Here is a 14052-nt window from a genome sequence, read left to right as displayed (position 1 = left end):
AGGAAATTGCATGCTTTGGTTGAGAAGTCTTCCAAAAGGGCACACTTCTGATGAGATGACTAGTGAAATCTTGTCAACGTTACAAAACAAGTCCAACTGAACGTGATTACCTCTCCTGTAAGCTAGATTCCACATTAACACTTTAAGTGTGGACACCAAAAAACAAGCAGTACTAATGAAAAGCTGGCACACTTTTCAGCAGAGTGCCAAGTGAACTTGCCACAGAATGCTGCACCCAAAGTCCACTCTCAAGTGTAAAGTGACCACCACCTGCTGCCTCAGAAAGAGGACTGAAACACATAAGGTGGCATCTTGGCCATCTCCGTGAAACTTTAACTACCTTTTATAATGGATAAAGTGGTGAATACTTGTAGTTTAGAGTTCTGAGGCCTCCAGCTCAAGCAATGAATGCAGAGCATGGAATGTCCCACCCCATTTTAGTCGATAACGTGTTCATTTTTATGGGTAGCATGGCCGAGCGGTCTAAGGCGCTGGATCAAGGCTCCAATCTCTTTGGGGGCGTGGGTTCGAATCCCACTGCTGCCAAACTCCTTTTAACAAAATCCCTACCCTCTAGGGCTCAAGCTTCTCTGATCTTGCTCCTGCAATTTACTGCAGTTCCTTTCCCAACTCACTGGAATCTCAAAAAACACTTACCTCTCTGCTTTAGCAGCATTAGAAAAGCTGCAATCATTGCATGTTTTGTTTGATACATGATACATACATATAATATGCATGTTGTGCACATATTACATACATGCTACACACACTACACACATATGACATACATGTTACACACATGTGACACACGTGCTACTTACATATTACACACATAGTTCACACATATTACACAAATGTTACATACATATGATATACATGTTGCATGCATGTTACATACATGTCACACTCATGTTGCACACCATTTAGACACAATTTTACACACATGTCACATGCATGTTACACATATTACACACATATAACATACATGTCATACACATCACATACATGCTACACACATATGCCATGCATGTCACACACATGTTACATTAATATGACACACATATGACATGCATGTTGCACATATCTTACATACATGTTACACACATATGGCATGCATATGACATGCATGGTACACACATGTTACATACATGTTACACATATGACACACAATACACATATGGCATACATATCACACATATTTCATACGTGTTACACACATATTACACAGATTATACATAAATATGACATACATGTTGATTAAGGCTCCAGTCTCTTTGGGGGCGTGGGTTCGAATCCCACTGCTGCCAAACTCCTTTTAACAAAATCCCTACCCTCTAGGGCTCAAGCTTCTCTGATCTTGCTCCTGCAATTTACTGCAGTTCCTTTCCCAACTCACTGGAATCTCAAAAAACACTTACCTCTCTGCTTTAGCAGCATTAGAAAAGCTGCAATCATTGCATGTTTTGTTTGATACATGATACATACATATAATATGCATGTTGTGCACATATTACATACATGCTACACACACTACACACATATGACATACATGTTACACACATGTGACACACGTGCTACTTACATATTACACACATAGTTCACACATATTACACAAATGTTACATACATATGATATACATGTTGCATGCATGTTACATACATGTCACACTCATGTTGCACACCATTTAGACACAATTTTACACACATGTCACATGCATGTTACACATATTACACACATATAACATACATGTCATACACATCACATACATGCTACACACATATGCCATGCATGTCACACACATGTTACATTAATATGACACACATATGACATGCATGTTGCACATATCTTACATACATGTTACACACATATGGCATGCATATGACATGCATGGTACACACATGTTACATACATGTTACACATATGACACACAATACACATATGGCATACATATCACACATAGTACATATGTGTTACACACATATTACACAGATTATACATACATATGACATACATGTTGAATGCATGTTACATACATGTCATACACTTATGAAATACATGTTACACACGTTACATACATATGACACACATGACATACATGTTACGTACATGTCACATACAAACAATGAATGCAGAGCATGGAATGTAGACTCTCTGCTTTAGCAGCATTAGAAAAGCTGCAATCATTGCATGTTTTGTTTGATACATGATACATACATATAATATGCATGTTGTGCACATATTACATACATGCTACACACACTACACACATATGACATACATGTTACACACATGTGACACACGTGCTACTTACATATTACACACATAGTTCACACATATTACACAAATGTTACATACATATGATATACATGTTGCATGCATGTTACATACATGTCACACTCATGTTGCACACCATTTAGACACAATTTTACACACATGTCACATGCATGTTACACATATTACACACATATAACATACATGTCATACACATCACATACATGCTACACACATATGCCATGCATGTCACACACATGTTACATTAATATGACACACATATGACATGCATGTTGCACATATCTTACATACATGTTACACACATATGGCATGCATATGACATGCATGGTACACACATGTTACATACATGTTACACATATGACACACAATACACATATGGCATACATATCACACATATTTCATACGTGTTACACACATATTACACAGATTATACATAAATATGACATACATGTTGAATACATGTTACATACATGTCATACACTTATGAAATACATGTTACACACGTTACATACATATGACACACATGACATACATGTTACGTACATGTCACATACAAACAATGAATGCAGAGCATGGAATGTAGACTGTCATGCCTCTTTTTAGTCCTTAGCAAGAGCACTTTCACAGGTAGCATGGCCGAGCGGTCTAAGGCGCTGGATTTAGGCTCCAGTCTCTTTGGAGGCGTGGGTTCAAATCCCACTGCTGCCAAGCTCTTTTAACAAATGCCTATCCTTGATTGCTCAAGCGTCTCTGAAGTTTCTGCTGCACTTTGCTGGCATTCCTTGCTCAACACACTGGAATCTCAGAACAGCAGCATTAGGAAATTGCATGCTTTGGTTGAGAAGTCTTCCAAAAGGGCACACTTCTGATGAGATGACTAGTGAAATCTTGTCAACGTTAACACTTAACACTTTAAGTGTGGACACCAAAAAAACAAGCAGTACTAATGAAAAGCTGGCACACTTTTCAGCAGAGTGCCAAGTGAACTTGCCACAGAATGCTGCACCCAAAGTCCACTCTCAAGTGTAAAGTGACCACCACCTGCTGCCTCAGAAAGAGGACTGAAACACATAAGGTGGCATCTTGGCCATCTCCGTGAAACTTCAACTACCTTTAAAGCCCCATACACACGGTCGGACTTGTACAAACTTTTCCGTGGACTTTTGTACAAAGTGTGTTGTCCACAAGTTTGTATTGCATACACACGGTCGGACTTTTTGACAACAAACACGAACGTAATGACGTCACAACGTACTGACGCCGCTTCAAAAGAGGACGTTCAATGACTCCAGCGCCACCTTTGGTCAACTTCTGTATTGTAGTCTGATCGTTTGCAATGGTTCTGAGCATGCGTGTTTGTACCTTGTACAAAAGTCCGATGCTTTTGCGTACACCCTGTAGGACTTTGCTCCATCGGACTTTTGTTGCCAGAAAGTTTGTCCGTTCGCAGAGCCAACAAAAGTCCGATGAAAACAGAAAAAGTTTGTCCGATGGAGCGTACACACAGTCGGATGTTGCTCCAAAACAGCTAATTTGCATGTTTGTTGTCAAAAAGTCCGACCGTGTGTACGGGCCTTTATAATGGATAAAGTGGTGAATACTTGTAGTTTAGAGTTCTGAGGCCTCCAGCTCAAGCAATGAATGCAGAGCATGGAATGTCCCACCCCATTTTAGTCGATAATGTGTTCATTTTTATGGGTAGCATGGCCGAGCGGTCTAAGGCGCTGGATTAAGGCTCCAGTCTCTTTGGGGGCGTGGGTTCGAATCCCACTGCTGCCAAACTCCTTTTAACAAAATCCCTACCCTCTAGGGCTCAAGCTTCTCTGATCTTGCTCCTGCAATTTACTGCAGTTCCTTTCCCAACTCACTGGAATCTCAAAAAACACTTACCTCTCTGCTTTAGCAGCATTAGAAAAGCTGCAATCATTGCATGTTTTGTTTGATACATGATACATACATATAATATGCATGTTGTGCACATATTACATACATGCTACACACACTACACACATATGACATACATGTTACACACATGTGACACACGTGCTACTTACATATTACACACATAGTTCACACATATTACACAAATGTTACATACATATGATATACATGTTGCATGCATGTTACATACATGTCACACTCATGTTGCACACCATTTAGACACAATTTTACACACATGTCACATGCATGTTACACATATTACACACATATAACATACATGTCATACACATCACATACATGCTACACACATATGCCATGCATGTCACACACATGTTACATTAATATGACACACATATGACATGCATGTTGCACATATCTTACATACATGTTACACACATATGGCATGCATATGACATGCATGGTACACACATGTTACATACATGTTACACATATGACACACAATACACATATGGCATACATATCACACATATTTCATACGTGTTACACACATATTACACAGATTATACATAAATATGACATACATGTTGATTAAGGCTCCAGTCTCTTTGGGGGCGTGGGTTCGAATCCCACTGCTGCCAAACTCCTTTTAACAAAATCCCTACCCTCTAGGGCTCAAGCTTCTCTGATCTTGCTCCTGCAATTTACTGCAGTTCCTTTCCCAACTCACTGGAATCTCAAAAAACACTTACCTCTCTGCTTTAGCAGCATTAGAAAAGCTGCAATCATTGCATGTTTTGTTTGATACATGATACATACATATAATATGCATGTTGTGCACATATTACATACATGCTACACACACTACACACATATGACATACATGTTACACACATGTGACACACGTGCTACTTACATATTACACACATAGTTCACACATATTACACAAATGTTACATACATATGATATACATGTTGCATGCATGTTACATACATGTCACACTCATGTTGCACACCATTTAGACACAATTTTACACACATGTCACATGCATGTTACACATATTACACACATATAACATACATGTCATACACATCACATACATGCTACACACATATGCCATGCATGTCACACACATGTTACATTAATATGACACACATATGACATGCATGTTGCACATATCTTACATACATGTTACACACATATGGCATGCATATGACATGCATGGTACACACATGTTACATACATGTTACACATATGACACACAATACACATATGGCATACATATCACACATATTTCATACGTGTTACACACATATTACACAGATTATACATAAATATGACATACATGTTGAATACATGTTACATACATGTCATACACTTATGAAATACATGTTACACACGTTACATACATATGACACACATGACATACATGTTACGTACATGTCACATACAAACAATGAATGCAGAGCATGGAATGTAGACTGTCATGCCTCTTTTTAGTCCTTAGCAAGAGCACTTTCACAGGTAGCATGGCCGAGCGGTCTAAGGCGCTGGATTTAGGCTCCAGTCTCTTTGGAGGCGTGGGTTCAAATCCCACTGCTGCCAAGCTCTTTTAACAAATGCCTATCCTTGATTGCTCAAGCGTCTCTGAAGTTTCTGCTGCACTTTGCTGGCATTCCTTGCTCAACACACTGGAATCTCAGAACAGCAGCATTAGGAAATTGCATGCTTTGGTTGAGAAGTCTTCCAAAAGGGCACACTTCTGATGAGATGACTAGTGAAATCTTGTCAACGTTACAAAACAAGTCCAACTGAACGTGATTACCTCTCCTGTAAGCTAGATTCCACATTAACACTTTAAGTGTGGACACCAAAAAACAAGCAGTACTAATGAAAAGCTGGCACACTTTTCAGCAGAGTGCCAAGTGAACTTGCCACAGAATGCTGCACCCAAAGTCCACTCTCAAGTGTAAAGTGACCACCACCTGCTGCCTCAGAAAGAGGACTGAAACACATAAGGTGGCATCTTGGCCATCTCCGTGAAACTTCAACTACCTTTTATAATGGATAAAGTGGTGAATACTTGTAGTTTAGAGTTCTGAGGCCTCCAGCTCAAGCAATGAATGCAGAGCATGGAATGTCCCACCCGATTTTAGTCGATAATGTGTTCATTTTTATGGGTAGCATGGCCGAGCGGTCTAAGGCGCTGGATTAAGGCTCCAGTCTCTTTGGGGGCGTGGGTTCGAATCCCACTGCTGCCAAACTCCTTTTAACAAAATCCCTACCCTCTAGGGCTCAAGCTTCTCTGATCTTGCTCCTGCAATTTACTGCAGTTCCTTTCCCAACTCACTGGAATCTCAAAAAACACTTACCTCTCTGCTTTAGCAGCATTAGAAAAGCTGCAATCATTGCATGTTTTGTTTGATACATGATACATACATATAATATGCATGTTGTGCACATATTACATACATGCTACACACACTACACACATATGACATACATGTTACACACATGTGACACACGTGCTACTTACATATTACACACATAGTTCACACATATTACACAAATGTTACATACATATGATATACATGTTGCATGCATGTTACATACATGTCACACTCATGTTGCACACCATTTAGACACAATTTTACACACATGTCACATGCATGTTACACATATTACACACATATAACATACATGTCATACACATCACATACATGCTACACACATATGCCATGCATGTCACACACATGTTACATTAATATGACACACATATGACATGCATGTTGCACATATCTTACATACATGTTACACACATATGGCATGCATATGACATGCATGGTACACACATGTTACATACATGTTACACATATGACACACAATACACATATGGCATACATATCACACATATTTCATACGTGTTACACACATATTACACAGATTATACATAAATATGACATACATGTTGATTAAGGCTCCAGTCTCTTTGGGGGCGTGGGTTCGAATCCCACTGCTGCCAAACTCCTTTTAACAAAATCCCTACCCTCTAGGGCTCAAGCTTCTCTGATCTTGCTCCTGCAATTTACTGCAGTTCCTTTCCCAACTCACTGGAATCTCAAAAAACACTTACCTCTCTGCTTTAGCAGCATTAGAAAAGCTGCAATCATTGCATGTTTTGTTTGATACATGATACATACATATAATATGCATGTTGTGCACATATTACATACATGCTACACACACTACACACATATGACATACATGTTACACACATGTGACACACGTGCTACTTACATATTACACACATAGTTCACACATATTACACAAATGTTACATACATATGATATACATGTTGCATGCATGTTACATACATGTCACACTCATGTTGCACACCATTTAGACACAATTTTACACACATGTCACATGCATGTTACACATATTACACACATATAACATACATGTCATACACATCACATACATGCTACACACATATGCCATGCATGTCACACACATGTTACATTAATATGACACACATATGACATGCATGTTGCACATATCTTACATACATGTTACACACATATGGCATGCATATGACATGCATGGTACACACATGTTACATACATGTTACACATATGACACACAATACACATATGGCATACATATCACACATATTTCATACGTGTTACACACATATTACACAGATTATACATAAATATGACATACATGTTGATTAAGGCTCCAGTCTCTTTGGGGGCGTGGGTTCGAATCCCACTGCTGCCAAACTCCTTTTAACAAAATCCCTACCCTCTAGGGCTCAAGCTTCTCTGATCTTGCTCCTGCAATTTACTGCAGTTCCTTTCCCAACTCACTGGAATCTCAAAAAACACTTACCTCTCTGCTTTAGCAGCATTAGAAAAGCTGCAATCATTGCATGTTTTGTTTGATACATGATACATACATATAATATGCATGTTGTGCACATATTACATACATGCTACACACACTACACACATATGACATACATGTTACACACATGTGACACACGTGCTACTTACATATTACACACATAGTTCACACATATTACACAAATGTTACATACATATGATATACATGTTGCATGCATGTTACATACATGTCACACTCATGTTGCACACCATTTAGACACAATTTTACACACATGTCACATGCATGTTACACATATTACACACATATAACATACATGTCATACACATCACATACATGCTACACACATATGCCATGCATGTCACACACATGTTACATTAATATGACACACATATGACATGCATGTTGCACATATCTTACATACATGTTACACACATATGGCATGCATATGACATGCATGGTACACACATGTTACATACATGTTACACATATGACACACAATACACATATGGCATACATATCACACATATTTCATACGTGTTACACACATATTACACAGATTATACATAAATATGACATACATGTTGAATACATGTTACATACATGTCATACACTTATGAAATACATGTTACACACGTTACATACATATGACACACATGACATACATGTTACGTACATGTCACATACAAACAATGAATGCAGAGCATGGAATGTAGACTGTCATGCCTCTTTTTAGTCCTTAGCAAGAGCACTTTCACAGGTAGCATGGCCGAGCGGTCTAAGGCGCTGGATTTAGGCTCCAGTCTCTTTGGAGGCGTGGGTTCAAATCCCACTGCTGCCAAGCTCTTTTAACAAATGCCTATCCTTGATTGCTCAAGCGTCTCTGAAGTTTCTGCTGCACTTTGCTGGCATTCCTTGCTCAACACACTGGAATCTCAGAACAGCAGCATTAGGAAATTGCATGCTTTGCTTGAGAAGTCTTCCAAAAGGGCACACTTCTGATGAGATGACTAGTGAAATCTTGTCAACGTTACAAAACAAGTCCAACTGAACGTGATTACCTCTCCTGTAAGCTAGATTCCACATTAACACTTTAAGTGTGGACACCAAAAAACAAGCAGTACTAATGAAAAGCTGGCACACTTTTCAGCAGAGTGCCAAGTGAACTTGCCACAGAATGCTGCACCCAAAGTCCACTCTCAAGTGTAAAGTGACCACCACCTGCTGCCTCAGAAAGAGGACTGAAACACATAAGGTGGCATCTTGGCCATCTCCGTGAAACTTCAACTACCTTTTATAATGGATAAAGTGGTGAATACTTGTAGTTTAGAGTTCTGAGGCCTCCAGCTCAAGCAATGAATGCAGAGCATGGAATGTCCCACCCCATTTTAGTCGATAATGTGTTCATTTTTATGGGTAGCATGGCCGAGCGGTCTAAGGCGCTGGATTAAGGCTCCAGTCTCTTTGGGGGCGTGGGTTCGAATCCCACTGCTGCCAAACTCCTTTTAACAAAATCCCTACCCTCTAGGGCTCAAGCTTCTCTGATCTTGCTCCTGCAATTTACTGCAGTTCCTTTCCCAACTCACTGGAATCTCAAAAAACACTTACCTCTCTGCTTTAGCAGCATTAGAAAAGCTGCAATCATTGCATGTTTTGTTTGATACATGATACATACATATAATATGCATGTTGTGCACATATTACATACATGCTACACACACTACACACATATGACATACATGTTACACACATGTGACACACGTGCTACTTACATATTACACACATAGTTCACACATATTACACAAATGTTACATACATATGATATACATGTTGCATGCATGTTACATACATGTCACACTCATGTTGCACACCATTTAGACACAATTTTACACACATGTCACATGCATGTTACACATATTACACACATATAACATACATGTCATACACATCACATACATGCTACACACATATGCCATGCATGTCACACACATGTTACATTAATATGACACACATATGACATGCATGTTGCACATATCTTACATACATGTTACACACATATGGCATGCATATGACATGCATGGTACACACATGTTACATACATGTTACACATATGACACACAATACACATATGGCATACATATCACACATATTTCATACGTGTTACACACATATTACACAGATTATACATAAATATGACATACATGTTGATTAAGGCTCCAGTCTCTTTGGGGGCGTGGGTTCGAATCCCACTGCTGCCAAACTCCTTTTAACAAAATCCCTACCCTCTAGGGCTCAAGCTTCTCTGATCTTGCTCCTGCAATTTACTGCAGTTCCTTTCCCAACTCACTGGAATCTCAAAAAACACTTACCTCTCTGCTTTAGCAGCATTAGAAAAGCTGCAATCATTGCATGTTTTGTTTGATACATGATACATACATATAATATGCATGTTGTGCACATATTACATACATGCTACACACACTACACACATATGACATACATGTTACACACATGTGACACACGTGCTACTTACATATTACACACATAGTTCACACATATTACACAAATGTTACATACATATGATATACATGTTGCATGCATGTTACATACATGTCACACTCATGTTGCACACCATTTAGACACAATTTTACACACATGTCAAATGCATGTTACACATATTACACACATATAACATACATGTCATACACATCACATACATGCTACACACATATGCCATGCATGTCACACACATGTTACATTAATATGACACACATATGACATGCATGTTGCACATATCTTACATACATGTTACACACATATGGCATGCATATGACATGCATGGTACACACATGTTACATACATGTTACACATATGACACACAATACACATATGGCATACATATCACACATATTTCATACGTGTTACACACATATTACACAGATTATACATAAATATGACATACATGTTGAATACATGTTACATACATGTCATACACTTATGAAATACATGTTACACACGTTACATACATATGACACACATGACATACATGTTACGTACATGTCACATACAAACAATGAATGCAGAGCATGGAATGTAGACTGTCATGCCTCTTTTTAGTCCTTAGCAAGAGCACTTTCACAGGTAGCATGGCCGAGCGGTCTAAGGCGCTGGATTTAGGCTCCAGTCTCTTTGGAGGCGTGGGTTCAAATCCCACTGCTGCCAAGCTCTTTTAACAAATGCCTATCCTTGATTGCTCAAGCGTCTCTGAAGTTTCTGCTGCACTTTGCTGGCATTCCTTGCTCAACACACTGGAATCTCAGAACAGCAGCATTAGGAAATTGCATGCTTTGGTTGAGAAGTCTTCCAAAAGGGCACACTTCTGATGAGATGACTAGTGAAATCTTGTCAACGTTACAAAACAAGTCCAACTGAACGTGATTACCTCTCCTGTAAGCTAGATTCCACATTAACACTTTAAGTGTGGACACCAAAAAACAAGCAGTACTAATGAAAAGCTGGCACACTTTTCAGCAGAGTGCCAAGTGAACTTGCCACAGAATGCTGCACCCAAAGTCCACTCTCAAGTGTAAAGTGACCACCACCTGCTGCCTCAGAAAGAGGACTGAAACACATAAGGTGGCATCTTGGCCATCTCCGTGAAACTTCAACTACCTTTTATAATGGATAAAGTGGTGAATACTTGTAGTTTAGAGTTCTGAGGCCTCCAGCTCAAGCAATGAATGCAGAGCATGGAATGTCCCACCCCATTTTAGTCGATAATGTGTTCATTTTTATGGGTAGCATGGCCGAGCGGTCTAAGGCGCTGGATTAAGGCTCCAGTCTCTTTGGGGGCGTGGGTTTGAATCCCACTGCTGCCAAACTCCTTTTAACAGAATCCCTACCCTCTAGGGCTCAAGCTTCTCTGATCTTGCTCCTGCAATTTACTGCAGTTCCTTTCCCAACTCACTGGAATCTCAAAAAACACTTACCTCTCTGCTTTAGCAGCATTAGAAAAGCTGCAATCATTGCATGTTTTGTTTGATACATGATACATACATATAATATGCATGTTGTGCACATATTACATACATGCTACACACACTACACACATATGACATACATGTTACACACATGTGACACACGTGCTACTTACATATTACACACATAGTTCACACATATTACACAAATGTTACATACATATGATATACATGTTGCATGCATGTTACATACATGTCACACTCATGTTGCACACCATTTAGACACAATTTTACACACATGTCAAATGCATGTTACACATATTACACACATATAACATACATGTCATACACATCACATACATGCTACACACATATGCCATGCATGTCACACACATGTTACATTAATATGACACACATATGACATGCATGTTGCACATATCTTACATACATGTTACACACATATGGCATGCATATGACATGCATGGTACACACATGTTACATACATGTTACACATATGACACACAATACACATATGGCATACATATCACACATATTTCATACGTGTTACACACATATTACACAGATTATACATAAATATGACATACATGTTGAATACATGTTACATACATGTCATACACTTATGAAATACATGTTACACACGTTACATACATATGACACACATGACATACATGTTACGTACATGTCACATACAAACAATGAATGCAGAGCATGGAATGTAGACTGTCATGCCTCTTTTTAGTCCTTAGCAAGAGCACTTCCACAGGTAGCATGGCCGAGCGGTCTAAGGCGCTGGATTTAGGCTCCAGTCTCTTTGGAGGCGTGGGTTCAAATCCCACTGCTGCCAAGCTCTTTTAACAAATGCCTATCCTTGATTGCTCAAGCGTCTCTGAAGTTTCTGCTGCACTTTGCTGGCATTCCTTGCTCAACACACTGGAATCTCAGAACAGCAGCATTAGGAAATTGCATGCTTTGGTTGAGAAGTCTTCCAAAAGGGCACACTTCTGATGAGATGACTAGTGAAATCTTGTCAACGTTACAAAACAAGTCCAACTGAACGTGATTACCTCTCCTGTAAGCTAGATTCCACATTAACACTTTAAGTGTGGACACCAAAAAACAAGCAGTACTAATGAAAAGCTGGCACACTTTTCAGCAGAGTGCCAAGTGAACTTGCCACAGAATGCTGCACCCAAAGTCCACTCTCAAGTGTAAAGTGACCACCACCTGCTGCCTCAGAAAGAGGACTGAAACACATAAGGTGGCATCTTGGCCATCTCCGTGAAACTTCAACTACCTTTTATAATGGATAAAGTGGTGAATACTTGTAGTTTAGAGTTCTGAGGCCTCCAGCTCAAGCAATGAATGCAGAGCATGGAATGTCCCACCCCATTTTAGTCGATAATGTGTTCATTTTTATGGGTAGCATGGCCGAGCGGTCTAAGGCGCTGGATTAAGGCTCCAGTCTCTTTGGGGGCGTGGGTTCGAATCCCACTGCTGCCAAACTCCTTTTAACAAAATCCCTACCCTCTAGGGCTCAAGCTTCTCTGATCTTGCTCCTGCAATTTACTGCAGTTCCTTTCCCAACTCACTGGAATCTCAAAAAACACTTACCTCTCTGCTTTAGCAGCATTAGAAAAGCTGCAATCATTGCATGTTTTGTTTGATACATGATACATACATATAATATGCATGTTGTGCACATATTACATACATGCTACACACACTACACACATATGACATACATGTTACACACATGTGACACACATGCTACTTACATATTACACACATAGTTCACACATATTACACAAATGTTACATACATATGATATACATGTTGCATGCATGTTACATACATGTCACACTCATGTTGCACACCATTTACACACAATTTTACACACATGTCACATGCATGTTACACATATTACACACATATAACATACATGTCATACACATCACAT

The 14052-nt window shown here is 39.3% G+C and overlaps 10 non-coding genes across 10 annotated transcripts; all 10 read left to right on the top strand.

The window, feature by feature from the left end:
• Positions 1-2918: 2918 nt before the first annotated feature.
• TRNAL-UAG (transfer RNA leucine (anticodon UAG)) lies at positions 2919-3000 on the top strand. The gene has a single exon. It is a non-coding gene; the product is annotated as a tRNA-Leu (tRNA).
• Positions 3001-3989: 989 nt separating this feature from the next.
• TRNAL-AAG (transfer RNA leucine (anticodon AAG)) lies at positions 3990-4071 on the top strand. The gene has a single exon. It is a non-coding gene; the product is annotated as a tRNA-Leu (tRNA).
• Positions 4072-5714: 1643 nt separating this feature from the next.
• TRNAL-UAG (transfer RNA leucine (anticodon UAG)) lies at positions 5715-5796 on the top strand. Its single transcript has one exon. It is a non-coding gene; the product is annotated as a tRNA-Leu (tRNA).
• A 574-nt stretch (positions 5797-6370) lies between these two features.
• TRNAL-AAG (transfer RNA leucine (anticodon AAG)) lies at positions 6371-6452 on the top strand. The gene has a single exon. It is a non-coding gene; the product is annotated as a tRNA-Leu (tRNA).
• Positions 6453-8856: 2404 nt separating this feature from the next.
• On the top strand, positions 8857-8938 carry TRNAL-UAG (transfer RNA leucine (anticodon UAG)). The gene has a single exon. It is a non-coding gene; the product is annotated as a tRNA-Leu (tRNA).
• A 574-nt stretch (positions 8939-9512) lies between these two features.
• Positions 9513-9594, top strand: TRNAL-AAG (transfer RNA leucine (anticodon AAG)). The gene has a single exon. It is a non-coding gene; the product is annotated as a tRNA-Leu (tRNA).
• Positions 9595-11237: 1643 nt separating this feature from the next.
• Positions 11238-11319, top strand: TRNAL-UAG (transfer RNA leucine (anticodon UAG)). The gene has a single exon. It is a non-coding gene; the product is annotated as a tRNA-Leu (tRNA).
• A 574-nt stretch (positions 11320-11893) lies between these two features.
• Positions 11894-11975, top strand: TRNAL-AAG (transfer RNA leucine (anticodon AAG)). Its single transcript has one exon. It is a non-coding gene; the product is annotated as a tRNA-Leu (tRNA).
• An 882-nt stretch (positions 11976-12857) lies between these two features.
• On the top strand, positions 12858-12939 carry TRNAL-UAG (transfer RNA leucine (anticodon UAG)). Its single transcript has one exon. It is a non-coding gene; the product is annotated as a tRNA-Leu (tRNA).
• A 574-nt stretch (positions 12940-13513) lies between these two features.
• Positions 13514-13595, top strand: TRNAL-AAG (transfer RNA leucine (anticodon AAG)). The gene has a single exon. It is a non-coding gene; the product is annotated as a tRNA-Leu (tRNA).
• The last annotated feature ends 457 nt before the right edge of the window (positions 13596-14052 follow it).

This window comes from Lithobates pipiens, unplaced genomic scaffold (assembly GCF_037356315.1).
Source record: "Lithobates pipiens isolate NorthernLeopardFrog02 unplaced genomic scaffold, aLitPip1_a1.2 Scaffold_28, whole genome shotgun sequence".
Classification (NCBI taxonomy): Eukaryota; Metazoa; Chordata; class Amphibia; order Anura; family Ranidae; genus Lithobates; species Lithobates pipiens.
Note: the sequence above shows the minus strand (reverse complement) of the source record. Positions and strands in the feature narration are given on the sequence as shown.